Source organism: Ambystoma mexicanum, chromosome 2p, assembly GCF_040938575.1.
Source record: "Ambystoma mexicanum isolate Mex_15411 chromosome 2p, UKY_AmexF1_1, whole genome shotgun sequence".
NCBI classification, from domain to species: domain Eukaryota; kingdom Metazoa; phylum Chordata; class Amphibia; order Caudata; family Ambystomatidae; genus Ambystoma; species Ambystoma mexicanum.
Window position 1 is genome coordinate 930795416 of NC_090923.1, and position 27233 is coordinate 930822648.

Below are 27233 nucleotides of genomic sequence, written 5' to 3' on the forward strand. Positions count from 1 at the left end.
TTAATTGTAAATCAATTGCTGCTACTCAGACGTGCAAAGTGCTTAAAGTGCATATTAATGAGCAGCTGAACGAGGCGGCTGTTGTACCAGTTAAAAGTATAATCCTGTAACCAAACACAGCCACTGCAGCATAAACCCAATCACCAAATGACATAGCACTCAATGAAAAATCATTAAAAATATACATTGCAATTATCCGAGAACCATTGCAACTAAACAAAACCTGAATAAACCAATTATTGCAAGTATCCAGAATGCATATCTTGTCCAAACATTGTCCAGGAAAATGTATAGGAATCGCTGGGTTTCAATAAAGGTATACAACTCCTTATCAATATTAAAACCTTTAGGTATGTTTGTTTTCAAATCCACAATCATCCTGGCTTCCCATTGCCTTAATGTAAGAGTCCTGCCACCACCACGAGGATGCTGTGGCACGTGAGCTTCACCAAAAAAGGAAAAGCCATCCAGTGGGTTCACCATGCTGCTCATGAAAATGTTTTGATATCATATAGGTGAAATCAGCATTTTTGATGGCACTTGGATGCTGAAAAATCTTCAATTTCAGTTTGCATTGGTGCTGCCCACATATTACTTCAGACATGGACAAGATCACACATAAACCACAAATTCAGTTTTACAAGGGATAAGATATTTGATATTGCACGTGATACTTAAAACAGGATGATAATAAGGGGTTAAATTCATGGCATAAATACAAGCATTACATTTTAGACATTTATAAAAGCCCCTTCTACATGGCTGTAGCTGCAACCGGGCACCTGCGTTGCCTCCCTTGGGTTTCAAGTAACCAGAAACCAATGTATCCTTAAGGAAAGGAGCGCTTCTAAACATAAGGGAAGGGTGGCATTAGAGTAACAGTGCCAGACCCTTATCTGCCCTTAAAACATGCCAATGCCTCTGCCAGATGGTTCTGATAGATTGTGATTGAGAACTGCAAGTCAAAATTAATCTGATAGTCATTGGCGGCATGTGTATTTGTGCCAGTCAATAAATCATATATATTCTCATTGTTGTTAACTTGCCATTTGACAAGACCACATGTAAAAGTGTGGTTATGTTGCCACTGAAACCGAAATTCCTCGTCACCACACACACGGGCTGATTCATGGATTTTGTGTGCCATTTTGCCCGCAAATCCCCATTTGTGGGCAGAATGGCGCACATATCCCCGTTTTTCGGTGCACAAATTCCACGAATCAGCCCCTATGTCTCACAATATCCAGTTGGCAGGTAGCTCATGTTGGTGGTAGTAGCAAATATTGATCATGGCCCAAATGACCTTTTCAGAATCGACTGAATTTTGTTGTTCGAATTCTTTATTCATTTCCGTCAATTAAAATTAAAAATAGATGTGGAGTGGGTTGAGGGTGGGGGGTATGCCGGGGGAGTGAAGGGTGGGTGGGGGTTCTACTGCCTCATTTCTTTAAAAAAATGAAAAAAAAAAACAATTTGGTCAATAGTGAAATATACACCCCAGTAGGTGAGCATGCCGTGCTTTGTGTTAGCCCCTGGTTACCTTTCACAAGGAAACACTGCCTAAATCGGGTGCAAGCTGCACTCTGGGTTTAGTCTGCACGCTGTGTCATTTGCGGTTTGATCATAACTAGTTTAGTTTTCAAGCCACACTGCAACCCTGTACACCCATTGCAACAAGGTAGAATTTGGAGCGCTCGCAGTAGTACTCATTTTAACAAATGCATTGTGGAGGACCCTGTCCTCCTTGTCCTGTGCAAATCTCGCCTCTTGCATAACAAGTGGATGGATGGCTAAGCCTTCAAAATCTGCAACGATTCGTGCTTCCTCCTTGCAGATCATTCATAAGCCATACTTAAATTGGTTAACGTGACTAAAAAGAACGGAGGATTCCCAGGACATGACCTGCCTACTTTTTGTGGGTGTGACATGAGGAGGTGAAATGTTCAGTCCCTATTTGGGCAAAATAACCTGAGGTGGGGGGCATTACCGATATGGTAATGCCCCAGGGGCCATAGTTAGGAGCCTGAGCAAAGCGTGGGCTTTAACATGGCCCTGGGGGCATTACCCGAACAGTAATGCCCTCCTTCCGAGGATTACACTGCTATTAGTACCCTGGCGCGTCATAATGGGTACTAATAGCAATTTTTCTCGAGAAACGGTGCTACAACCGTTTCTGGACATGAATAAAAGTAGATAAAAACGGCCAGTCCTTTCTCCCTGTCTATCACGGCCCCTCGCAGTGGTGGGGGGTGGGGGAAGAGTATAATTATCAAAAGCAATAATGGCCAATCGTGAAGTCTACAGGCTATTAGCACACAGTAGTAAAAGCAATATAGGTTTTGAAGTTTTGGTAGTGAATTTAAAAAACGTTAGCTTAATAGTGAGCAAAGTAAATAGAAAAATGTTTTCGTAAGTACGTTTATATTTAAATAACAAGTTTGTCCTTATAGGGTAAATAGTTTTATTGTAAACTTGGTTGCACTGGAACAGTTAAGCATGCATTCGGTGTAATGCAAAAGTGAATGGTGTCTATGTTTGTAAACCAATGCATTTTCCCTTTGTCAGTGGGGTTTATAGTACGTTTTAGCTTTCACTTGGGTGTGTTAAATTGGATCTTGCAGTGAACAAAATATCCTCTCAGATGTGGAGTGTCTTTATTAATAGAAATCTTACTGGCAGTTGTATGCATGCAGTGACCTGCTTTGTTTACCTCACTGCTTCAAATGTGAGAATGTTTGGAATGTGCCAATCAGTAAGTCCAGGCTGCATTCTGAGCATTCCGATTGGCTGACGGGAGGACAGTAATAACCCCCAGGGTTCTAATAAAGTAGCTCTCCCTGTATGGATATTGCAGGTAGAGAGAAACGAATGATACGATTGAGGGAGGCTCCACACTAGGAATGCCTGACCATAGGAACGCCACTCAGTCTAAAGCTATACTTGGATTTCTTCCTGTGCTCAAGGGGTGCTCCCTTTATTTTGAACTTAAGCTTACGTAGCCTGCTCCTAGCCACTCGGATCTGGGAGTTAGGATCTGGTAGGCCCCAAACTTTAGCATCAGATTAAAGATCCCTAGGGGTACGTGTGGGCATTCCAGGGTCTTCCTCCATTGATGCTCAAGTACTAATGTTCCTTTCACACCAGGTACCTGTGCCTCTGTCAGTCTGCGTTCGTGCGTGCATGGGTTGTTCTGTGTCTGTGTTTGGACAGTCTGTGCCTTGGCCTGTTGCTGCGTCTGTACTACGTAATTACGTCCGTACGTACAAGAGTCTGCCAGTGTGTGGCTTCAGCAAGTAAACTGCCTGCCCTGAAATACCGAGAGGTAGGGCTCCAGACCCTCCATGCAGTGCCACCAGCCCATGAGAGGCCCACTACTCCCTCCAATGTCCTGGTCGATCCCTCAAGAGGATGGAGGATCCGAATGTATTAAAAGGGTGTGAGAATAGTTATGTAATCTCGTTTCATCCAATATTACAACATGTAGATCTCCTGAGAATCCGTTTTGAGATATTCTGCAAATTAAATTCACTAGTTTGAAGGATTGCCAAATGACATGTGGTAGAGGGAGTTTCCTTCGGTCCTGCGGTCAGGGTCCTGCGGTCAGGGTCCTGCGGTAGATCTTCCTGACTGCTACTAGTACTCAAGGGAGGTGGAAGGGGGTGGTTCACAGGTATAGTGTGCATGTCTCATTCTTGCCAAGTAAGAGCCGGTGTATACCTGCGTTTGCATGAAAAATCTCTTGAGAAAAGGCAAAGGGAATAATTATACATTAACAGGTAAGTACAAATCCTGAAAACTATAGTAACGGGTATGCAAACGCTTTGCAGTTTAGGTAGGCAAGGTCCCAAGAGACAAAGCGTGACCAGTATTGTGAATGGGGGCAGTCTTTAGCGTTACAGCAGTGTGAAACTCGTTCCTCCCCACCCTTCCGGGGAGTAGTTAAAATCGTGGCTGTCAAATTTAGAACAAATCATGATTTGCACCTCCCTTTGCACCTGTTCCCAACAAGTGCAGATGGATGACCCTCATTTCTGCACATTGTCTGAGAATTAGGGGTGCACTTCTTCATGTGCAGGAACACCCCCTTATTGGAGCCAAATGCACAAATAGGGAAAAGGGACCTGAAGGGGCGTATCTTACTCATTCAGATGCCCTGTGTGAATTGGGCTGCTCCTTTTTGATGCAAGTGAGGAAGTGGTGCATCCCCTCACTTGCGCCAAAAATGGCCCCTAGTCTGCCGGTACAGATGATCTCTAAATGGGGAGGAGTGATTTCTCGCTGTTATTCCTCTGCTTCCCAAAGAGGCAGGAGTGAGTGAGTTGAGTGGGTGCGCGCCTGTCACCCTCAGTTCCCGAGGCAGGGAACCCTCTGCGTTTGGGAGAATTATTTTGGCAACTTTGCATGGACTCTGCCGTCTCGTCCCTCTTGGGGCTGTACTGGGGAGTCTCCCGGCTGGGCCCATAGTCAGGGTTTGCTCAGAAGTACTTTAAAACGAGATAGTTGCACCTTTGAGATGGATGGGGGTGCAGATTTGTTACTCCAACATCAATCAATAAGGGCAACTCAATGGTTTGGCAAAGGGAGTCCGTTTAATGAAAAGTACAAAAAACGGGGAGTCATGGCAATCAGCAGTGATGCGATAGTCTGTCTCGCTTCAACTCCAATGAATTTCATAAAAACATAATTTATACTAAAAACTCGTCATAGCTGACGTATAACACTCCAAAGTTAAAAAGCATTTCTATTGGTTCGGAAAAGGTAACTTTAATAAAGGTGCTATATCTGTATATGGTAACGGAGTGAGGGGATTGGGAAAATACTGTCAGGTGGGCGTCTAAGCCCTTCTTTCAAAAATGACTACTGTAAACGTCACTAAAAGTACGATGTCCCATTGGTTCTAACTATAGCACCCTAGATTATTTGGTCCACTGTGATTGGGTTGGCACCAACGCAATGCATATTCTTCCACTTTGTTTAGCAGCGTGCAGAACGGTCAGCCAGGTGCAGGGTGCCCCCCCTCAGCTTACCCGGCTTTCCTCCAATTAAGGTTACAATCAATCATCGCTACAACAACTATGTGTCAATTATCTCACTGTGGTTGGCCTCGAAATTGCATCTTCTGTCTGGAAAGGTTCCGATATCTCTTGCTTGGGCTGATGCCAGGCATGGGTGTGAACTCGTGCTGCTCCTCGCTCGAATGGTCACGTGATGCAGACTCTGTGAATTTGCCTAGTTTCCCTCGATTTGTGCATTTAATTCTTATTCGGTTTGCCACCTGCCTACGCTTCCTTATCTTGACCTTTCAGAGGCAGGATATTCGGTTAAGTTTCAATTAGATGTAACTACTGATCGCTTCTTCTATGGGTATGACCTTGGCTCCATTGGCATGAGTTGCATCTGCTGAGTTTCAATTCAGCAGTTTATCCTCGTTTTGCTAGAATATGAAGCTTGTCGTGCTTGGCCTGTAGTAACCTTAGTCGATTCTGCTTTCAATGCAAAGTGGACTTGCACTTATAATAATGTGCTTTGTTTTGAGGTATATTATGAAAACATGGCGCTTGCCACTCCATTCTTCTACTAAGCATAGCAAGCCGTACTGTTTTCTTAGCTTTCTTGCGTTTCAAGCATATGTACAGGCGTTGACTAGTTGGATATATTCATTCTTGCTTACAGCTTAAGCTCCTTCATGTTTCAACATTATTCTCTTAGGTTCACAATATCTTTATTCGTGGCGTTTCATCTCTTTGTATCATTCTCTGGTTGTCATTTCTTCTATCTTCAAGTTAATCCGGGCCTTTGTGACGTCACCATTCGTCTTCCATTAAGGACTTCTTGGGTTCTTTCGGGACGGTACTTAAGCAATCTTCATTTCGTCTTATTTGCTGGTAGGGTTTGGGGTTTCTTAATGGATACCTTACTGTCCATGGTGTTCTTGGTATGGCTACATTAATAGGTGGTGTTCTTCTGATGGGTACTGGGCAGAGCCCTACTGCGGCTCTCTGCTGGTTTATTTGCTTGTCGTACGTCACATATCTCGGTGTGAACGTTCCTGATACTTCAAAACGGATGATTGGAGTGCAGGCTTTCTTTGGGACCTCCTCTACAGGGCAGTTGGGTCTTGAGGGCCTGTTCTGCCCTCAATTTACTAACCGAGCGGTACAGCTTCTGTAAACCGGCACCCCCGCCTGCTTCTCTGAAACCTGGTTATTAAATGTGGAGATAAACCGGGTGTACTTACTACCCAGCTAAACTGAAGTTGTACGGCTAGTGCAATAAACAATAATGGCTTTTTGAACCGAGGGGCGCTACAAATACACAAATAGAAGGCCCAGTGTTTTCCATTTTTACACTCAAATAAAGATGGACTTCACTGCATCCTTCAGTATTTATTTGTAAAACAAATGTACAAGACCGGAAATGTGTGTAACCTCGTCTGATAGGGGGCCAGCTAGTGCAAAGCACCCTCCCGCCCCCTTAAGGCCCACAAAACAGTGACTGGTGGACCTGAGCAGCGGTTCACTGGGATGGTGCCCACATGTGATATGTTACTTTGCATTTATATAGCGCCTTATGTATCATTGGTATGATGTCAAAGCACTGGTAGGTTGAACGCCCTCGAGAACCGTAGTTCAAGTCAGTAGAGAGAGAGAGAGAGAGAGAGAGAGTCATAAAGTGCGTGGGTGCACCGGATATGTGTGCAGCCGGTGTGGCAGTTGCATGATAGCTGCTTCTTAGCAGTAGCTGTGGTGGTGGGGAGGTCAGTTGTATGTGTTCATTCTGGAGGATGGACACCCAGACTGATTTCTGGCTGCGTTAGGCCTGAGGGGACGCTTAAGCTAGCAGTGTGTGCTCAGCTAACTGTGTTTAATTAAGATGATGAGGAGTATGTGGCGGGTGTTAGTATGAGAACAGCTATACCGAATGTGTCATAGTATCGCTGTGTTCTAGTTGAGTGGTGGTGTATAGAAGAGAGTAAGCTTGGTAGTGTGATATGGTGGTTATCAGTTATGTGCTTGAGATCGAGCAATCCATCTGTACCATCTATTCTAACAGTTTTATTTACTCTGTCCGTTCATTCCACTTCAGCTGTTCATACATTCCGTCTGGTTCATCATTTAATTTACTAGTCTTTCCATCCATTCCATTCCATCACTCAATCCTTCATCCAAATAAACTACTCCATCCAATCCGTTGATCCATTTCATCCTTCCCATCTGTTTAGTGTGTTCCATCCGTTCTATCCTTCCTATTAATTTGATCCGCTCCATGTGTTCCACTCACTTCATCAGTTCCATCCACTCTATCCGCTCTATCCGCTCCATCCGCTCTATCCACTTCATCTGTTCCGTCCACTCCGTTCAATCCACTCACCCGTTCTCTGTTCCACCCACTCTACCCGATCCACCCACTCCGTCCATTCCAACCACTCTACGTGTTTCATCCATTCTATCCATTTTATCTACTGCATCCGTTCTATCCACTGCATCCATTCCATCCATTTTATCCATACCATCCATTTGTTTTGTTCTGTCACTTCATCTGTTCCACTTTTTTCATTTTTTTTTTCTTTTCATTCCCCCCCCCCCATCTGCTCCATTTGTTCCGGGTTCCATTCGTCCAATCTATTCCTTTTGTTCCATCAATACCACCCGTTCCATTCATTCCAACCAGTACGTCTACTCTGTTTCATCTGATTCATCTGCTCCATCTTCGTTCTGACAAGTAGACCCATTCCAACCAGCTCTCCGTTCCATCCATTGCATTCGCTCTCTGTTCCATCCACTAGAGTACCCTATGAGGGCTATGGGTGGATGAAAACTTTTATTTCTCATATGCCTTGAAGTCAGCTGCACAGTGTAATACATTCAAATGGGTAGGAATTTGCTGAAGCCCTGAAAATGATTTGCAGGGATATAAGAATTGTGTGAATGTCTGTAAACTTACACAGGGGTGACAATAGCTAGACAGAAGCTTAAAATGCGCCTTATAGTGCCTCACCCAGGGAGCAGGAGCTACTTGGGGAGTACAAGCAGTAGCTAGCATATAAATAGTGCCACACGTTTCACTTGAGCAAGAGTCCAGCATGTCCACTTCCCAAAGTCTACTAACACAGGTATTGGTGAAGACGTCAAACGTAGTGCTGTAATAATGAAGGGACTATTTTAACAATGAGTGCATGCAACTATGCAAAGCAATAACCAAGGGACGAGATGGAGGTTTGCTCTACATTACGCCCACTGCTGCCTAATTTTAAATTGCAAAGGACTCCGAAGCCGATTTAATCATATTGCATCATGTCACAATCTTTAAAAAAAAATTCGAAGTGTTGGTAAGATGCATATTTATTAGAAACCCACTGGAGCGATGTCACGCCCATGTAACTGGCAACAGTTGTCAAGGAGTCAGAAGTGACATGTAGCACGGCCCGTGCCATTTTCAAGGTACTCTTGCCGATTTTAGGACCCGCAGGAGAGCGGGTTTGCTTGGTAACTGAGGGAGCAGTGCACGCTTACTCTGCGCTTGTCGATGTGTACAGATCGGTGTGCAGGTTTGCTTCGAAGTGTTTTTTTTGTTGTTTGTTGTGTAGCCCTGGAAGTACATTGAGGGGGATATACACATGTTGAGCATCTGTTCAATATGTCTAGCATAGTGCATTTGAGAATTGTGCTTGCTTGCTGTGGTTTGTGGGTGTGGTAACCTGTGTCCGTTTACTGGGTGTCGGGTCTGTGTCTGGTGGTAATGCTAGTGTTTGTGTTTTTTGTGTAAAGAGTTTAGTGCTGTGCGAGATGTGGGTTCAGGTTTGAGGGTGAGCAGTTTGCACGATCCGAATTGGGTACCAAATAGCAAACGGGAGCAGATGGACTCTGGTTGATATAGAGGAGCCTATGCCATTGGGGGTGGGGGCTGACTAATGGGGTGTATTTCAATTATGGTGCAACACCTCAAGCATGCACATGACAGCCGAGGCAGCAATCAAAAAGCCACATCTTTAATAGCAAAACATGGCACAAGGTATACAGGGCATAGCGGGCATAGCAAGGTAGGAAACAGCCTAGCAAGGGACATCATGAGCTCCTCTCCACGCTCCAACCACTGGTGACCTCACTGCCTGACCACCTTTATCTCACTTTCCCTTTCATGATCTCCCACTTTCTTACTCCTTTCTTTCGCTTGTGCCCTTGCTTGTGCTTTTTTTTCTTTTTCTCACGCTCTTTCATCTGCACAATTTGTGCACTAGAAGTATTGAGGACTAGTCTGTGCTTTTAAGCATGATGCCAAACCGAGGAGGGGCTCCGACAAGGGTGTGTGGCCTTTCCGTTGCACATGGCCTAAAGGGCCCAATGCCTGACCCATACAATACCCATGAGACCTTGCAAACATATACCTTGAGTCACTCGGCATGGCCTCCCCTGGCATGGTCATCCAGTCTGCACATTTTAAAATCCTTTCTTTGGGGTCTGTTAATGAATCACTCACTCAGTATATAAACATTTAAATCATTAAGTCAAGGACCATCATTCTGTAAATAAATCACCTACGAGAACGAGGAGGGGGGGGGCAAATACCACCAATGGGGTTTCCTGACAATGTCCATATAATCCAAGAGCATTTTGGGAAGTTAAGAATGGCAACAGGCACAAGTGGGTGGGGGGAAAGAGGCAGTATTTTTCGTGACTCACGGGTAATGGGGAGAGTTGGCAGTGCTGCGCCGCGCTGGTTTGGGATGGGCGAGGAAAGGAGGGCCTTGTCGGTTTAGCATTCAGGTAGCAGCTGCTGCTTTGCCTCTGTTGGTGGTGGTAATCTATGCAGGGTCCTGGGCAGCCACCCAGACAGCTCATGACCATGCCAAGGGCCGGCCCCATGATGGATTGAAATGTGCAGCATCCAATGCCTAAGCCTTCAGAGAACACATTCAGGTGGGGTAAGTAACAGACTGGCCAGTAACATTATAGGCCAAACACCAAGTTGTCTACCTGCCTTGGAGCGGGGGGCTGCTGCACTCCTGCGCTAGGCACCCAACCCCCCACCCTCAAATCTAGGGGCTGTTTTTACAGAGGGCCATATCCTGCCCCCTATCCTTACTCCAGGATTCCAAGCAAACAAACAGCTGGACTCGGTCCTTGTCGATCCACCAACTTGTATCTACTTTGCACTTGGCAGGTAGAGTGGGATGGTCTTTGCGGGACATGGTTCCGGCAGTGGAAGTGTAGATCAAGGGAAGTTTTGGTGTAACTCTGAGCTCTGACATCCGAGGTAAGCGAGCGTGCTGAGTTTCATACTAGCTTGGTGACGGAAAGGCTCTTTAGGGCTTTTCAAGAGTCGGCAGCCTTTGGCCATTGAGATGTTTGTCTTACACCAACCATGAGGCCTAGCCATCATTGTCCACGATGATGATTTATCATGCGAACCCTAGTCTGAAACCCCAGGAGCGCCACAGGTTGTAGACTCCTGAATTGGATGTTATGCGTTTCCCCCTTTGTAAGGCTGAAGGCACTTCCACCCCTGTCCAGCGGACCTCCTCAAACAGTGATCTGGGAAGGAACAAACACCATGCACGCAGGCTAAACTCAACCAGAGTTTTCATGCATGAGGGGAGCGCGCCCTAGTTCTGCGGTCTGCAACCTTTGGCTCTCCAGGTGTTTTGGACTACAAATCTAATCGGTCCTAGCTGGCCTATTCAGTGGAGAGGGGTCATTCGAGTTGTATTCCAAAACACGTAGAGGGCCTCAGGTTGCAGCCCTGTGCCCTAGATGTAGAGAAATAACCTTGAATACTTGGGTTTGGGTGTAACGCCCCATTGATCCCCAGTCGACATGGTTGGGTGGAAGTCTCTGGCTGCAGGGTTAGAAACATATTGCATCTCCAGGGGATGGGTGGGTGAGGATGGTTCTTTGTGCCTTAGGTCTGCAGAGCTACTGGTTAACGGCACATGGTAGTGGTTGCCTATTGGTTGCCTCTGCATGTTGCATCCGGGGGAGTTGCTTGATACATGTCCGCTGATGCGCCTCCTTGGCAGTGGACGATCCCTTATTTGTAAATGGCTTCTTTGTTGATCCAGTAGGTCGCACCACCACTCCAAAAAAACAGCCTGGTGTTTGGGCGTTTTTGGTGGGACATCTCACCCTCCATCCTACACTTGGCTTCATGAGGATCTGGCCTGTGCAGCCGGTGGCTTTTAAGTGCACCCCTGACTGGGACGAGGTATGCTACTCCTCCCTTCGATTCCCAGACTGGAGCACCTAGGGCAGGCTGTTGGTTCCCCAAGGTCCCCATAAAGTGGTGTTGGAAGTAGCACACGTTTGGGGAGTGCTGGGCTTTATGGTAAATGTGCCTAGACGCCAACCTTTGTGGCACCACTGTGTAAGAGCCCTTTTTTCCCGCATGGTGGGCTGTGGTCCAGGGTGGAATTGGAATATATGGGTACGGTGATCTTTGGGGTTTAGGACTCATGAGGGGAAGACCCCTATTTTACTGGGATTTATAACGTGCACCGCTGCCCTTTGCTTGGTCTTCCGGCACTCTGGTCGATCTGAAAAGAGGGGGTGGGTTGGGTTAGTGGGGAGATGGCTTTGCTGGCGTGTTCATCAGTGCAGTTCTGCATAAGGCGGTTCCATCTGCCTGTGGCTCTACTAGACGATTGGCCCTTGGGTGAGCCATTGCCCCGCAATCTAATCTGGCCCGATTGAGAGGGAGTCCCCTCACGAAATGTCATGTTGCCTGGGCCCTTTACTGTGTGCAGCGTTCACGAATAATAAACGCCAATGTACTCCATTCCATTTGGGAGACATTAGTCCCGGTTTTAACTTTGCATTCTGGGACTTGTAGTCCTTGATTTACCCATTTTAAACGTAAGACTAAAAATCAGAGTATGTAAAGTTAAATCCTGGACTCGACTACTATCTCCCGAATGGACGTGGGGCATGCTGACTCGCATACCGAATTTGGTCTTCCCGGACTACTTGTGCGGCTCCTTTCTGCACTACAACTAAACGGAAGAGAATCTTCCTACTCCATGTCGAGCACGCAAGCGGGGTGACTCACGCTCTGACCTTGGCAGCGGGCCGAGTGAGAGGTTGTGTGTGGGTGGGAGCGGGCAGGAGGGCAACGAGGGGAGCCGGGTAAACGCCGTTGCACCCCGTGACGTGAGAGTCTGGTGCGAGCGTCGCGCAGAGAAACGCATTGCGGTTACCAGGAGCGGCCCGGGCCTAGTTGGCGATAATTTATCCTAAGTGGTGTAGGCTTGGGAACGGGTACTCGCTGAATACTCATTGCCGTGGTTGCTGATTGGGGCTTGCATACCACGGGGCCCTAACCAGTTTTTGGCATCTCCTGATGGCCCAAAATAAAACTTTAATTGTCGGGCAGAAGTTTCCCTTGACAACCCTACTGGCGCAAAGCGGGGGTCCTTTGACATCCCACTGGGGCTCCAAGCCCATCCCCGGACCCAAATCCCCAGACAGGGCACACGAGACCGGTACAAAGATCCCCTGCCTGCGGCTGCCCCTCAGTTGCCACGGTAATGGCCTCCTCCACTGGATGGTTTCCAGGACAACGAGAGATGATTAAGAGCCACGGCCTCAAGTAGTCAAAATGTATCAAACCTACTCTGCGAAGGCGGGACTGGGAATTGTGGTTCCACCTCCTTTTCAGTTGGTGACGGAGGCAGCAGCAGTAAACGACTGCGAGAAACGGCAGGGAGGCTTCAAAGCACACTGGCTGCATGGAGTGAGCACAGTTCTCAGCCATCACACGCCGAAACATGCACGGCACGGGTAAGACTATAGCACAGTTCTCCATCACCCACTCGCATGTGCAAGCTTACTTTGCGTCACAGAGCACTCACAGCACCAGCAAACACACTGCACGCACGTATATGTATGGCGACCAGGCAGGCTCGGACTGGCCTATAGGGCAACAGGCCAATGCCCGAACCAAAACAACGCAAAATGCTAGTGTGGGTCAGTATTTTGGTCAAAGTGGGTCACTTTTTTGGCCAATATGTGTCGGTTCGATGAGTTCCTTCACCATGCGGCTAGTAGTTTTGACCAGTGTTACTAAATTCATATTCTTTAAAATGCATCATTTGCATTACATTTAATTAAAAAAATGTCCCCCCTACTACTCAAACAGCCTCTCACAAAAAAATAGAATTTACATTTGCAACTTTGGGCCACTTTTTCATTGGTGCCTCAGACAATGTTATGCCTCAGGCCGACTCTGAGACCGGGTTGCACTGGGAACAAAAAGTGGCCCACGTTCACGAATTACAAGGCATATTTTCTTTACGATAAACTGAGTAGTATCTGGTGTTTTTTTCAAATATGACCAACACTACCAACTGGCCACTACGTATATGATGTGTCCCACACTTGGCCAAAATCTGTCTGCCACTAACCTCGTCCATGACCTGTAGGGCATTGATCTACGATGCAATCCAAGCCTTTATAGAGACGCAGCGGCACAGGCGTATGCGATTCGACAGTTCATCAGGCAAGCACCAGCAGCGCACGCTTCCTTGCCAACCACAGATCTAGTAGCCGCGGCACAAGCTTTCCACGCCATTTCCGCATTGAACCGTGCCACCCATATAACGATTTAGACCTTCACTCTACATCCGTCGCTGACGGAGGTTCAGTGTGTGTGTGTGTGTGTGTGTGTGTGTGTATGTGTAGGAGTGGCACTTGCTACCCCTGGAATCTGATTGGACACCCCATAAACTAAGGTCATTATGTCTGTGTGCTTGGTCGTACTTCATGACATCCCTGCAGAAGTCAGTGCCCCACTTGGGCTACCCCTGTCAAGAGTCTGGGCGCGCCGCTCGGAGGTCCCCACAAAATGTGTTGCTTAATATTGGTCTCATTATGATACCTTAGACCAATGACCCTCCCGGCCACATGTGTATGCGAGTATAAATGGGGAAGATAACCTGTAGTCGCATCCAGCATGGTTCTAATGCCAACTGCTGTGCTAAGTGGGGTTTTGACAGTTTTCGGCAAGAAGCCCCCAAAATGTCCTAGGCTACACAAACCAACCCAATGCATTGCATTGCACTGCAGGCCACTTCTGGTTTTTCCCTGCGTGGTACAAGAGCTGCACATTGTGGGAACAGTTGGCAAACTCACCTCCAAGCACCTGTATCAGGAGGAGAATGCTAGGGCAAACTGAACATGTGTCCCCTGCCTGGTGATACTACACATACCCAGGTTAGACTGGGCTTGGGCTCACTTGCTTTGGCTGCATAATCTTCTGAAATCCTCAGGGGCAGCAGGAGAGCACCGGTGCAGTGACCTCCCCCCGTCCCCTCTCTCTCTCCAGAAGCAGTGGGAGGGAGAGCACACTTCATTTCCTGTGGCCCTGAGATGCACAGATCAATCCTCCAGAGCCCCAATCAGGGCAGGTTTTCAGGAAATCCATCATGAATATGCATGAAATAAATGTGCTTTCAACGCATAAAAATGGGATATCGTACATTCTTTGCCTGAAAACCTGATAATTGTGTAGGCTGTGCACCAGAGTTGTGCTCCACTAATCATGTGATTATGCTGCTGCGATGTCAAGAATGCAACATGGAAGCGACACCGAGACAGCAGGTGCAGAAGTCACGTGATTGCCTTTCCCTGCTACGTCCATCAAGTGAAGTGGCGTAGCATAGAGAGCATTGTGTGATGACTTTGGCCGCTCTGGGCACTGTAGGAGCAATGGAAGCAGAGAACGACCACTGCAGGCCCTCCAATGCTCGGGAGGGAGCTAGCAGAAACCTGTGGCGAATGTGATGCATGGCCACTCCAACTGCCCCTTTTGTTGGTGACTATTTTTTGTGTGCATTTGCCAAGTTGGTTATCATAGAGCAGGAGAGACGCAAACACAGTGACACACGCGTATGGGAGAGGGGAGAGAGACACTCATAGATGCCCAGTGCCTGCTTACCTGAACTCGACCCCTCCAAGACTGAATTCCTACTGCTGACCATCGCAATCTGAACACTCGGACATCCGTACCTGGCTCTCTGCTATGAACCTCGAGGTCATCACACCCCAGCTGGCCACCTGCGCCAAGTCCCTTGGGTTTGCCATCGATGGACACCTCCCACCCAAGCAGCACATAGCAATGAAGGCACAAATGACTTTGTATCGACTTTCTCCTGCAAAGAATCAAGCCCTTTATCCAAGAAAGCAAGTTCAGATCCACTGTTAAGTGTTAGTCCTCTACCACCCGGATGGTGGCAATGCCTTTTTGGAAGGCCTTCTGGCAACTACCTTGGCACCCCTGTGATGTGTCCTGCATGCTGCAGCACAACTTAATCAGTGGACATCGCAAATTTGACCATCACGACGCTCATCAAACTCGCTGTTTCCCACTGCATACATCCATCGGCTCTAAATCCTGCTGCATCATCTACAAGGCTTTCTCTCTGAAGTCTCCAAGTTACCTTACTGAGAAACCCAGCATCTCTAGGGCCCTACGATCCACCAACCGTAAGAACATGTGCAAACTTGAACTCTGCTGGTGTAGGAAGGAAAAAACCAGTACAGGCCTTCTCGGGCTACGTCCCAAGACTCTGGAACCTCCTCCCTCTCGACATCAGTCTCGCAGCCTTGCTTTTACGTTTCAAAGCGGAGCTCAAGACCCTAACACCTAGGTCCACACACCCTCAACTCCCCCACCCTACTTGAGAGCAGGTGACCTGATCCCTATGGTTTCCTCCCCTGGTTTGTAGATTCCTAGCTGATGGGGGGGGGGGAGGGGACCCCCCTTGTTGGCGCCCTGCTTCCTTTTTCTCTGCTGCCTTCACAGTGTTTTCCGCTTAAGTTTGTAAAGTGCTCTGTTTATTCCCAAAGACCGTGTTGCACTCCATAAATACCCTAATAACAGAGACGGAGTGAGACCTCCCAGATCCAGACTGGAGCTGTGTGCGCTAATAATTATGTATGCACAGATCTGACTTCACATAATTAGCTTGGAAATGTGTCTTCATAGTTGCTATTGCAGGATGAAGAATAGTTTAGTGCGATTACGATCTCGCTGTTGACAAGCCTTCATCAATTATTTATAGAGATAGGGTTATCTGGACTCCAGTGTTGCTACCAAGTTATTTCAGATTTTCATGTGACTCAGCCAAGCTTTCATACCAGTATTTTTCCTTAGTCGTGATCCATGATAACCGTTCTCTAGGATTGTGGGCTTGCCTGTATTTTGAGAAGGATTCCCCACAGTGTGGCGTTTAATGGACATAGTTGCCACATGTTCAGACTGTATTAGGTTATGTGGTGGGTAACCAGAAATGGCATTTATTATTCTTCGTGAAGATCAGGTATTTTATGTGCCTGTGCTCTTGTGTGGAATCTATCACTAGTTGCTGCTCAGTCGGGTCCTCCATATTAGACATTGACTTGTGTGATGGCGGGATGTCTATCTAGTCAGTCCCACTAAATATGATTGTAATATAAGCCATACAGAGTTCGGCTGTTGGGCCAGCAACAATGTCTGCAAATTTAATGGATAATGACAGTAGTAACTACTAATGTCTATTGCACACTTCACAATACAAGTGGTCTTTTGAAGCTGGTAACCAGTGCTGTTACCCAACTCAGTGGTACTCCTTTTATCGCCTTTGGATGGATGAGAGGCAGATTAGACCAACAGGATCAGAATATGTGATCTTCTGGCCACACACCTACTCACACATACAGACCCCATGCATAATCCCCAAACCTTGATTCTCTGCAAGGGATACATTAGTCCGTTGGGCTATTAGTGAATGCCACTAATATAGCTTTAGTGTGAAACACGTTGTGAAGCTCAACCTTGTTTAAACTCAAAGTATGAATTGTGCTTTAAATGTTAGAGAATTTGAGTCACAAAGGGAATTTCTTGGCTGCAGCAAAATCTTTCCAATATCTTAATTTACTAATATTAAATTGGCACCAGAGATTCTAATATACCTATCTCTACGCAGAATTTTAGATGTGTAAAACAAGCTTCTACTGTATAACACATCCAAGGGAGTTAATTTGGGAAGGAGGGAAGTGCTCCAGATAAGATTTTGAAGTGGTAGTGTTGTACTGCCTACTTTAGAAATTTGGGAGTAAAATTATTTTTTATGGAGTAAAAACATGAGCCCCGTTCCCAATGGGAGTATTTCATAAATGCGTAAACCTATGTCCAACTGGAAAACAGAAATGTTTTTGTGAGAAATACATCTTTGTACCAAGTTATTCATACACATTAAAATATATATTTGACCTCTTCCATAATGAGTCGTTTCTTCCTGTGGTACTACATGCACTACTGGTCCAACCACATCCATGTAAGCGTTTGGGTGAAAGCTCTTATGTGTCCATTTCCCATGTTTTATTGGGAGTCATTTTACTCCCTATTTGTATTTTTTGAGAGTATTTGCCTATTTTTAGGGAGTAAAATTGGCCGATACACTGTAGGGCTGTAGGAGGAGGGTATGGTAGCATAACAAAAGTGGCAGGAGGCGGTTCATGGGACAGAAGGGTTTCGGGCAGGGCTCGTAAGAGGAATTTGATGAGCAAGGAGTTAAAGCAGCACACGAGTATCCTGAATACCGAATTAGCAGGGGCTCCCTCTGGAGTACGAATAGCGGCTAATCAGAGTGCCACAAATCTCATTCCACACGAGTGCACACCATCACTTGCTGTTGGTGTTGTACATGACCCATTATGCCCTTTATCTTCTAAAGGTGCCCCAATGCTTCATTATAACCATTCCCAAATAAAGTTAATGTCACGTAGGTGTGAGTGTATGACACCAGTTTACCTGGAGAATAAAAGTAGCTCCTGGTTGGTCTTGTTGCTAGGCTTGTCTAGGTTGTAACCAGGTGCTACATAGCTGACGGAAATGTCTAACTTGTGAAAGGGACAGATCTGGGAAGTAAGGGATGGGGCCAGAGCCACAAACCTTCCTGGAAGCCCCTTACCAGGACAAGAGTATGGTGGCCGGCCTGAGCAAGAACTGGTGCACGTGTATGCGGAATGGAAGACTCGCTAGAGATCGTCTACCAGAGAGCTGGAGGGACCTGCCTGGCTGTACCTGATGCACATGTTTGTTTCTTCCAAAGAGATTGGCTGCATCACGTAACTGAGTCTGGATCTTGATTGGCCGATTTTCCGGGTCATTCAAACTTATGACGATAAAACCAAAAGATAAATGTTTATATCTTTGCTATTTAAAACTTGTTTTACCATCTTTCTGCAACTTTGTAACCCTTAATTATGCCATATATTTAAATGGCTACTCAGTCAGGTGTTTCCAGACAGACAATGTGTTCATTTTGGTTATTTATTGAGTGCAAATGTAGCTTTAGGAGCACAGTGCGCATCTGTAGAGGTTAGCGGCATAATAATACACATCATTTGTTCACCTGCATAGCGTCCATGCTAGATTCCTTCCACTTCTAAGCACTGGAACAGCAGGATTTATCACCACCCGATTTAATTGCTTTAATTTTATCCGCCTTACATATATGGACATTAATTTACTTTTTATAAAATGTAGGGTAGCAAGGGAGCATTTAATATTTACAGTCAGTGGGAAAATGTAACAGTACTAATAAGTGGGGTGGGTGGGCTGCAAAGGGTGGCCATCAGGGGGGATACTGGGCCATGTGGTTCAGGTGTGCATCTTATGGAATGTCAAGGTGATCCTTGAAGGAGGGTGGGGGGGAGTGTTCTTGGTATCTTTATTTATTTTCTGAATTGCAGTAAAGTGGGGCATAGCACTGATGCTGATGCAGAGTTGCTTCAGTCTGGTTGAATAGACTAACAGCTCCTTTCTTGTTTCTTTCTCTTTTTGCAATTCTGTTGCACTCTGGCCAGTTCGTGATTTTTGTTAATGCGCTGACTGCGCTTGATGTGGTGACCATCAGCGATGCTGACTTTCTCTGCCGGGGAGTGGGTGGGAGGGAGCATGCATGCATGGTGATAGCTCAGTATATGATTCAACTGGCTTTGAACGTTATGCATGCATAAATGGGCAGCCAGTGAAGTCAATGACTGCGTGTTGAACTGTATTCGCGGATACCTTGAGGCAGGCACCGCAATGTGGGGTCATAGATGCTAGGCTGGTGTTAAGGATTTCAATCGGGCGTCTCACATCTTGGTCTCGGCCTAGTATGTAGCGCACAACTGAGATGCTTTTCTCTTTATTTTATACAGATTCAATTTGAGATGGTACACAACTCGTATTACACCCCCTTTTCAAATACCCTGGGTCACTATGGACCTTGAAACAGGCTGGTTGGTAAAATGCAATATTTATTTATTTTAAAATTCAAAAGAAATCATACAATTTTTAATATGGGGCAGCAATCACCAATGGGGTGATAATACAACGAGGATGTATGCAATACACTTGGTTTAACCTTCTAATGGAACATATTAAAAACACCAGGGAATAGGAGTACTTTTTGATTTAGGAAAGAGAGCACCCAAGTTAGGCTTTCCCCCTGAAATGTTCCCTCAACCCACAAATAATCAATTCTGAATGGATGGAAAGACACAGCAGGTAATCGGGAATAAGATGCAGAAAACCGAATACAAAACCGACCTTCCCTCGAATTTTAAACCCCTTGCAATGTTATGAAATGACACTCTGAAATGGACAAATAATTAATGTGCGGTTAAAACTTTGGGTAAATGCAATTTCTCACTAAAGTAACAATGCATAGACCCTAACAATCACAAGCAACGGATTACCAAGAGCATATAATTCAAAACTGAGTGGAAAGTTTAAAACCTTTTGCAGCAAAATGACACGTGTAAAAGTTGCATTTCCTTTCAATTCTGTGTAAATTCACCCAAAACGGGTGAAATACTGATTTGGAGTGCGGTTTTTGGGCTGGGGGATAGATGTATATCACAGGTACAACATAGAGGTGAAAATAGGTGAATTGAGAGAGATTTGGAAGGTAGAGCGAGGTTCAATTTTAGGGAAATATAGCAGTGAAAAAGAGATCGGTTTTTAAAAGTGAAAGGCAAGGTTTACTTAAACTAGATTTTAATGGCTAAGAAAAGAGGAACGCCACCTGTGAATATAAGTTACGCTGTAGTTGTAACCCTTCACGCAGTATACCCCTTTTCTTTAGGGAAAATTAATTTATTTAAACACAATATCGCTAATGATTTATGCTCTATGCAAGGCGCTAACGCTTGGAGATCAAGGCTAGAACACAGAGAATTCTGACAGTTTTAACAAGTTACCAGGATAAGGATGGCTTAGAGAGTGGCATTAGGACAAATACAAGACAAGGTAGAGATTATACTTACACTCCTCTTTTAGTTTGGGATGTTTGGACCGTCAATGGTTCTGGTCACTACATGGCAGCATGCCTGGCAAAGGACAGCTGGGCAGGTCGGGTCACCAGGTGGTAATTCTGGTCACTGGATGGCACAGGTACCTCTGGATGCAGTTAGTGGGCAAGCAAGCCAGGCTGGTTAAGGATGCAGGTACCACAGCTTTCCCCTTTTTAATGGGAGATTAGTGGGTTGATTCTGGATCAATGGCCTTGCTGGGTTTTGCAGTGGGCCCTGGAGTAGGGTCAGCAATACTTGGGCCTTGTAGTTTGAATCTGGATTCAGCAGGATGAATGAGACCGGAACGCCAGCGCAGGAAAATCAGGAAGATTGTCTATCTAGAGTCTTGTCAGGGACTCTTATTTTTAATGCCTAGTGACATCATCAAAGTATATGGCTGGGCAGGCTTAGCTATAAGCACACCTCTGACGGGCTTTGTTAGGCAGAAACCTGTGCAGGACCCTCTGGGACCACTGCAAAAGATTTAGGACTACATGTGTTTGGCAGTAAACCCACTTGGTAGCAGTCTGTACCACACAGATTCACTTGGTAGCTGTGGCTGAGCAGTCAGACTTCCCTCAAGAAGAGTTAGGCAGTATACAGAGTATTCACAATAGGTCAAAAGAACACAGTAGAACAAGTAAACACTGACCAGGGCTTGGTGTAAAAGATATAATTATTTATTTAAAACCACATCTAGAAAAGCACACAGGCACTAATAGTAAGCAATTCAAAAACACGGTCACTAAAAGATATACACTCCCTTAGAAGAATATTAGACTAGTCTTAAGTAAAGCCCCACTTATTTTCAGACAGCGGTGAGCGCTTAATGTAGATGGCACTCTAATAATTTGTTTTAAAAGGGAGAGAAAAGCAGAGAATAAATTGAAACAGATCCCAACACTTTTTCACGAACACAACAAGAGAGGAGGGCAAAGTAACACCGTGAGTTTAGAGTCAGTAGGCCAAATCCACTTTAAGGGGATCAAAACGAAATGTGTGCAAGGTCACACGGTTGCAGTGCACAGAGTCTTGTAACAGTTCAAAAAAAGAGTTGGACCAAAAGAAAGGGACCAGTTAGAAGGTCAAGGCGGCCAGCCCAGTCCAGAAGGTTAAGGGGTTATTATTACCTTGTAGCAATCTTTAGAAAGGGAGGCCTGGCGGACACGGTACCTTAAAGTGGTGAGAATACTCCAGCGGGGGCAGTTGTTCCTGGCAGTGGATGCAAGTCGGTGCTTCGTCCGGGGGAAGAGATGATCTCGTCGGGGAGGAAGACAGGAGTCCGTTGTACTGCCAGGGAAGAAACCAGCCGCGGAGTTCAGGTAAAAGGAGCGGTCCTTTTATTCCCGGTCCAGTGGTAAGTGGCTATCCGGTTGCCGGGGTGCTTGGCGTGGGCAATTGGACCACAAGCCGGTCTGGGGTGCGAAGCGAAGAAGGTAAACTGGTTGTGCCCACCAGTCGGGGGAAGAAGCCTCTCCAGCCGGGAGATCTTCTCTGTCGTCGAAGTGGTGAGTCGGTTCCGCAGGGCTCCACCGGTGGTGTCGTCGTGGTAGGTCGGCTCAGCTTCTCCCTCGTCGGATTCTCCGGTCCTGTGGCGACTTCTGAAGTTCCAGTCCCCAAAGCCCTGCTTTTATGCAGCACACCCCCATTCACTCAGCCTAGCTGTCAATCAAACATGCCAATCACACAAGAGTGCGACTTGAGTTACCAAGGTAACTCAGTCCAGGGTACCTAAACCCCCTCCCACACCCCATGTGGTACCCAGACAAAGTGGCACCACTTTTGGAGGCTTCTGTGGAGAAGCCCACCAAAAAGTGGAACAAAGGCCTCAACGTGGGCTGGAGTCACAGAAGAGAACACAAACACCATTTTAGAATTGAGTCCTGGCAAAAAATTCCAACCGGCGAATTAATATTAAATAACTAAACCGTCGGTATGTTCGAGGCTATGAGAATTAAATAATTAAAGTTGGTAGCCTCGAACAATGGGAAAATCCCATAGGGATATATTCGCGGTCGAATATAAAAAGTAGTATCCACTGCCACCAGCCAAAACTCGATCAGGGGGGACAGAGACGTGCCCCCTCGACTAACAGACCCCGGGGCAATCGAATTGCCCCGACCAGTACGTCCACAATATGATGGTTTGTACCGGTTTCTGTTAATAATTTGGGACTAGTAAAGCCAATGGTGACTTTACATGCCCTGGGAGACAGAATGGAGTCTATGGTGGGATGTCACTATGACACCCCTGTGTTACTGCACGGAGGGTGCTGTGTAACACACATAGTAAAAACACGAGACCCTATGGAGTAAAGGACCCCATAGCCCATAAAACACATTAACAGTCAAAGGAACACCATAAATCATGTCCAAGAGTGGGGAAAAAAGAGTCTCACTCTTGGCAGGAGAAAAAAACAAACTCCAGAAATCCAGCAAAGCTGCTGGGGGACTCACTAGGTTAGGAAATTCAGCCTAAAGAGAGAATTCTCCCTAACAGGCTTGGCCAGGGGTGCTAGTCTCCGCCTCTCTCTCAACTGGTTGAATTTCAAAGCAGGAGGGCAGATTTATGGTGCGAGTTTACAATGTTCAAAAACCTCCCATAGTTATTTTAGCCAAAATCCGATTTTGCCACAAACTGTACATTTATACAGTTGTAATCTCTTAGCAAATTATATACATAGGTTACCTATTTTATGTAGAGCATAATACTCCAACTCTGCAATCCGTGAGACATTGTTTTGCCGTTCTAAGACTTTTTGGTAATTTTGAATATGAACGCTTCGGCCTAAAATTCCAAAACTTTATACACATGTGTGGATTAACATAAGGGATGCAAGTATAAAAATGTGCATTGGCAACATGGATACTTTCCTTGTAATCCCTGATTCTTTGCTATTTCCATTTCCAAATGGTCAGTGAATTCTACCATATCTTAAATGAAAGCCCCAAAAAAATCACTTTTAAACTGCAACATTTTTACATTTTTACGAAGTATTGCTGCAGAGAGAAAAGTCTTTACATTTTTATTCTTAAATAGTCTTTGGAAGCAAATGGCCGTCCTTTTCTGTCACTGAACCATTTTTTTCTTTCTTCAGCTGCCACCAACTATCATTTCCTCCAGAGCAAGGTGGGGGTTTCCCCATCTGGATTGAATGTTTATTGCCACCCCCTCCACTTCACACTTCCTTGTCCTTGAAATCCCATTGTCAGTGGGTTCTGCCTAGACTAGATTATGTCCAACCTAATAATTATCACTGGGGTGTTAGTATCGGCCGAGAGAGGCCCTCCTGTTTGGTAGCACCACCCCGCCCCCCAGCAGAAACCTATTTTCTTTTGGAACTTGCAAAATCCAGCCAATATACTTGAACAGTTTTACTTTCTTACATCAGGCCTACCCTGTTTTGCACTTTTGAACAGGGGTAGCTGTTGACTCTTCCTTGTTCTCCTTTATATTTTGGTCCTAAATTAAACAAGCCGGTTGAATAAAATAACCCAGTTGAATAAAATAATCCATGTGTGTATTTCCCCCAGCAACAAACCTCTTCACAGATAATGACAGGCTTTCATTCATCAGTTTACTTTTAAAACAGGCCTTTCTCTCCTTGAGTCTGCAAAGCCCCTTTTACATGTGTGGTGAGAAGCTGGCATTTCTTTTTTGTAAATTCGGTTTTGCATCTCCCTCTGGATTCAAACACTGTCTTGCAGCTATAGTTGTTTCCTTGTATGCAGGAGTTTTGTTTGAAGCACAGATGTATTGAAATTGACATGGCTCAGATAGCTGGAGTTTCTTTGAACTACTGAGCATTGATACATTGTAAAGAAAATGAACACATTGCGGGCAAAGTGAAGCTTTGTTGATTTTCCTCAGTTGATTTGATTTGACAGGACCTTCAGAAATCATGCCTGTTTTTGCTGAAGCACAATGAAATATACTGGGCATGGCAGGGCCTTATTAATCAGTGGTTTAAAGAAAAACAGATGGAAATAGTGCCCGAGCTGCATTTTTTTAATGGTGAAAAGGTTTACTTTTTAATGGGGATTTTGGGCCGTCAGCAAAGCAGTGCTGCCTTTTTCACTTTATTCCATCGGTATATAACACACTGGCACGCTCCCTCAGTGTGTCCCCTTGTTTCATCCTACCCAATGTATGCTTGGCAAGACAGCGCAGGCATCTTTTTGTTGCTGCAAAACGCAGTTTTAAGGACATGGTGCTCACAGGAGCCAGCACACCCATTTAGCTGTTTCTGCGTAAATGCAGCTTGGCTTTGATGAAATTCTGTTCAGTGGGTCAGTGTAGCCCACACTGGTGTGCAGGTTGTTTCCTATGTTAAGGAGATAGGACGAGGCCCCGTTTAGTGGATCTGAAGCTGCTGTCCAGTAGGAAGGGCTTGTTGGTACCATGTGATGGTTCTTTTCTGTATGAGTTTTCATTGCGGTTTGAACGAGCTGGCTGTCTGTTGAATCCCAGATGCTTGATGCAGGGTGTAAGCTGTGGGATGAAACACTTGTGGCTCATGGCAGACCGACTGGTCTAGGTGCTGGGCTGTACCTTACTTTTAAAAACCAGGAATTCCATCTCGTTGTTTTTCATTTTGAAATGGCACTGGACATCAGTGTGTGGATCGGGGTGAGGCAGGACTTAGGGTGCTGCATAGTTACAGATTAACTTGTGGTGTTTGTATACTGGTGGATGTCTGCGATGGAGCCCTGGGAACACCACCCCTGTCAGCCACATGTGGAGTCTGAAGGTTATTGGTGATGGGGTGGGTACCTCTAGAATACCAGTGACTGGGAGAAGTGGTGATCTGAAAGCGTCCATCTGGACAAACTGATCATGCTCTTCAAGGTAGGTGAACCAGTATAGAATGTGCTCGGATTTCCTTGCACTTGTGCTACATCGATGAGGTCTTGATGGTCTACTGTCTTGAAGGCTGTAGAGATACTGGGGAGTACAAGAAGGAAGGGGTGTCCATTGTGTCTATTGTATACTGCTTGGATAGTGTTTCTCCTGTTGCTGTATGTAACATTGATGGTTCTGTAGGTGTGTGCTTGAAGTGGGAATAATAGAGCTCTTTCAAGGTTCCTGCCTAGGGAATGACATTGTATGATAGGCCTGTAGTTGCATAGGGGATCAGGGTCACCAACGTCTCTTTGAGAACTGGCATGATTTGCCCAGCTTTGAAGGATGGTGAGTATGGTGTCTGGAATGAGGGATGCATTATTGATTGTCCGAATGGGGTGTCTGGTTTCTGAGTGGAGTAGTTTGAGGTTGTAGGAATGGCGAGGTGTCAGCTGAGTAGGAGGTTGCTTTGCGGGATGCCTGGTTCCTCATTCCATGGAAAGTGTGTTACAGGCAGTCACTGTTTTGCATTGTGGATGAGCGAGGCATTGTCTGCTATGTCATACACATGTGTTTGATCTTCGTTATCAACAAAGAAGTTGTTGGTGTCTGTGGATTTGGAATGGAGTCTGGGAGGTAGTTGAAGCACTGTTTCACTTCCCTGAAGAGAACCTGGTTTTCTTTGTTGCCGTTAGTTCTCATGCTCTGCTAGTAGGAGGCTTTTGCTCTGGTGATCATTTTGTCTATTGATGGTCCTGAGTTTAAGTAGGTTTAGCTCAGATACACTTGCATCCAGATGCCCTGTTTTCTGGACTTAAACTTCTTTGGTGTGTGAGGGAACAGCTGGTTCAGCTCATGTAGTCTCTTTACTGGGGTATGTATGTTCAGGTTTGTTTTCAGGCGGTTGCAGAATGCTTCTAGGGGTGTGTGGCAGTCCTTGTTGTGGTATCCTAATAGGGTGGTCAGGAGGAGAATTTCTGTGACTGTTTTAAAGGGATGACCTTAAAGTATCGATGTCTGCGTGATAAGCTTTGTTTGGGTGCAATTGGTAAGGGTGGTGGTGGATAGTGGAGGTAACACCCAAGTGATCTGACCAGTCTAAAGGTATGCTTGTTTTGTATGGGAGTGGTGGCAAGGTTGTGATGATGTCAGGATGTTGTCTTTGCCTCCACATAGTGGCAAATTACAACATGCAGCAGTGTGTCCAGTAGGTAGGCTTGTCTGAGAGGGCACATTCCCAGAGGAAGATGTCAGCATGTATGAGAGCCCTGGTGCTGACCAGGTCATCAACGAAGAATGGTTTGACGATATGTGTTGTGTAGATAAGGTTGAAGGTGACTGTGTCTGTGGAGGAGATGGGGGGGGGGGGGATGTGGCAGGAGAAAGCTTTGAAGGAGCTGATGGAGGCCGCTTCCAGTTTGGTTCAAGGCAATAATGACTTGTGCATTTAAGAGAGTCTTGTAATGGTTTGAGAAGCCACCCTCAACACAGGGAGTTCCTTCCTTTCTTCCCTCCCGACACAAATGGTTCTGCAACAAACTATTCAACAGATACTTTTTCTTTTTAAGCCCTATTTCAGACACATATCATGCCCCTGAGCTGACAATGAGCCAAGAACCAGGCCGGTCTATGGGAAATATATTGGTATTTATTTAAAATACCTGCAATAGAAATTAGCACGAAACTGTCAAATCACCACTTTATCCATGGCACAACACAATCAACTTCTCTCAGCATAAATCACAAAGGTGAAGTAAAAAGAACACAATCCCGATTATTTTCTGCAAATTTCACTTCACAACCTAATTACACTGATCAATAACAAAGGCTTTTATGTAATGTTATGCGATTTTGATTTTCCTGCAGGCTTAAAGGTGTAGCAGTAAGATTTCAAGATTGGTAAAAATACATATGGCAATCATAATTTCGCCCACACTTTTAGTTTAAAATAAACATAGGGTGTTTTATCGCTTTGTTTTTCTGACCCCCTTGCCCCCTCCCCCGCCCCTGCTTTGGTTTAGGTTGGGAAGTCAGACAGAATAATTGGAATGCTTTGGGGAATTCTGGATTTCA

At 45.7% G+C, this 27233-nt stretch overlaps 1 protein-coding gene across 3 annotated transcripts in view; it reads left to right on the forward strand.

Moving 5' to 3' along the window:
• The window catches only part of MARK4 (microtubule affinity regulating kinase 4), a 612664-nt gene that overhangs the window by 349316 nt on the left and 236115 nt on the right, over window positions 1-27233 (forward strand). Inside the window, exon 1 of one of the 3 annotated variants that reach the window (XM_069644671.1) lies at window positions 12693-12773. The exons of the other annotated variants lie outside the window; for them this stretch is intronic. The gene's annotated coding sequence lies outside the window, so the exon portion shown is untranslated. Of the gene's footprint in view, window positions 1-12692; window positions 12774-27233 lie in introns of those variants that run through there. 3 annotated transcript variants of the gene reach the window in all.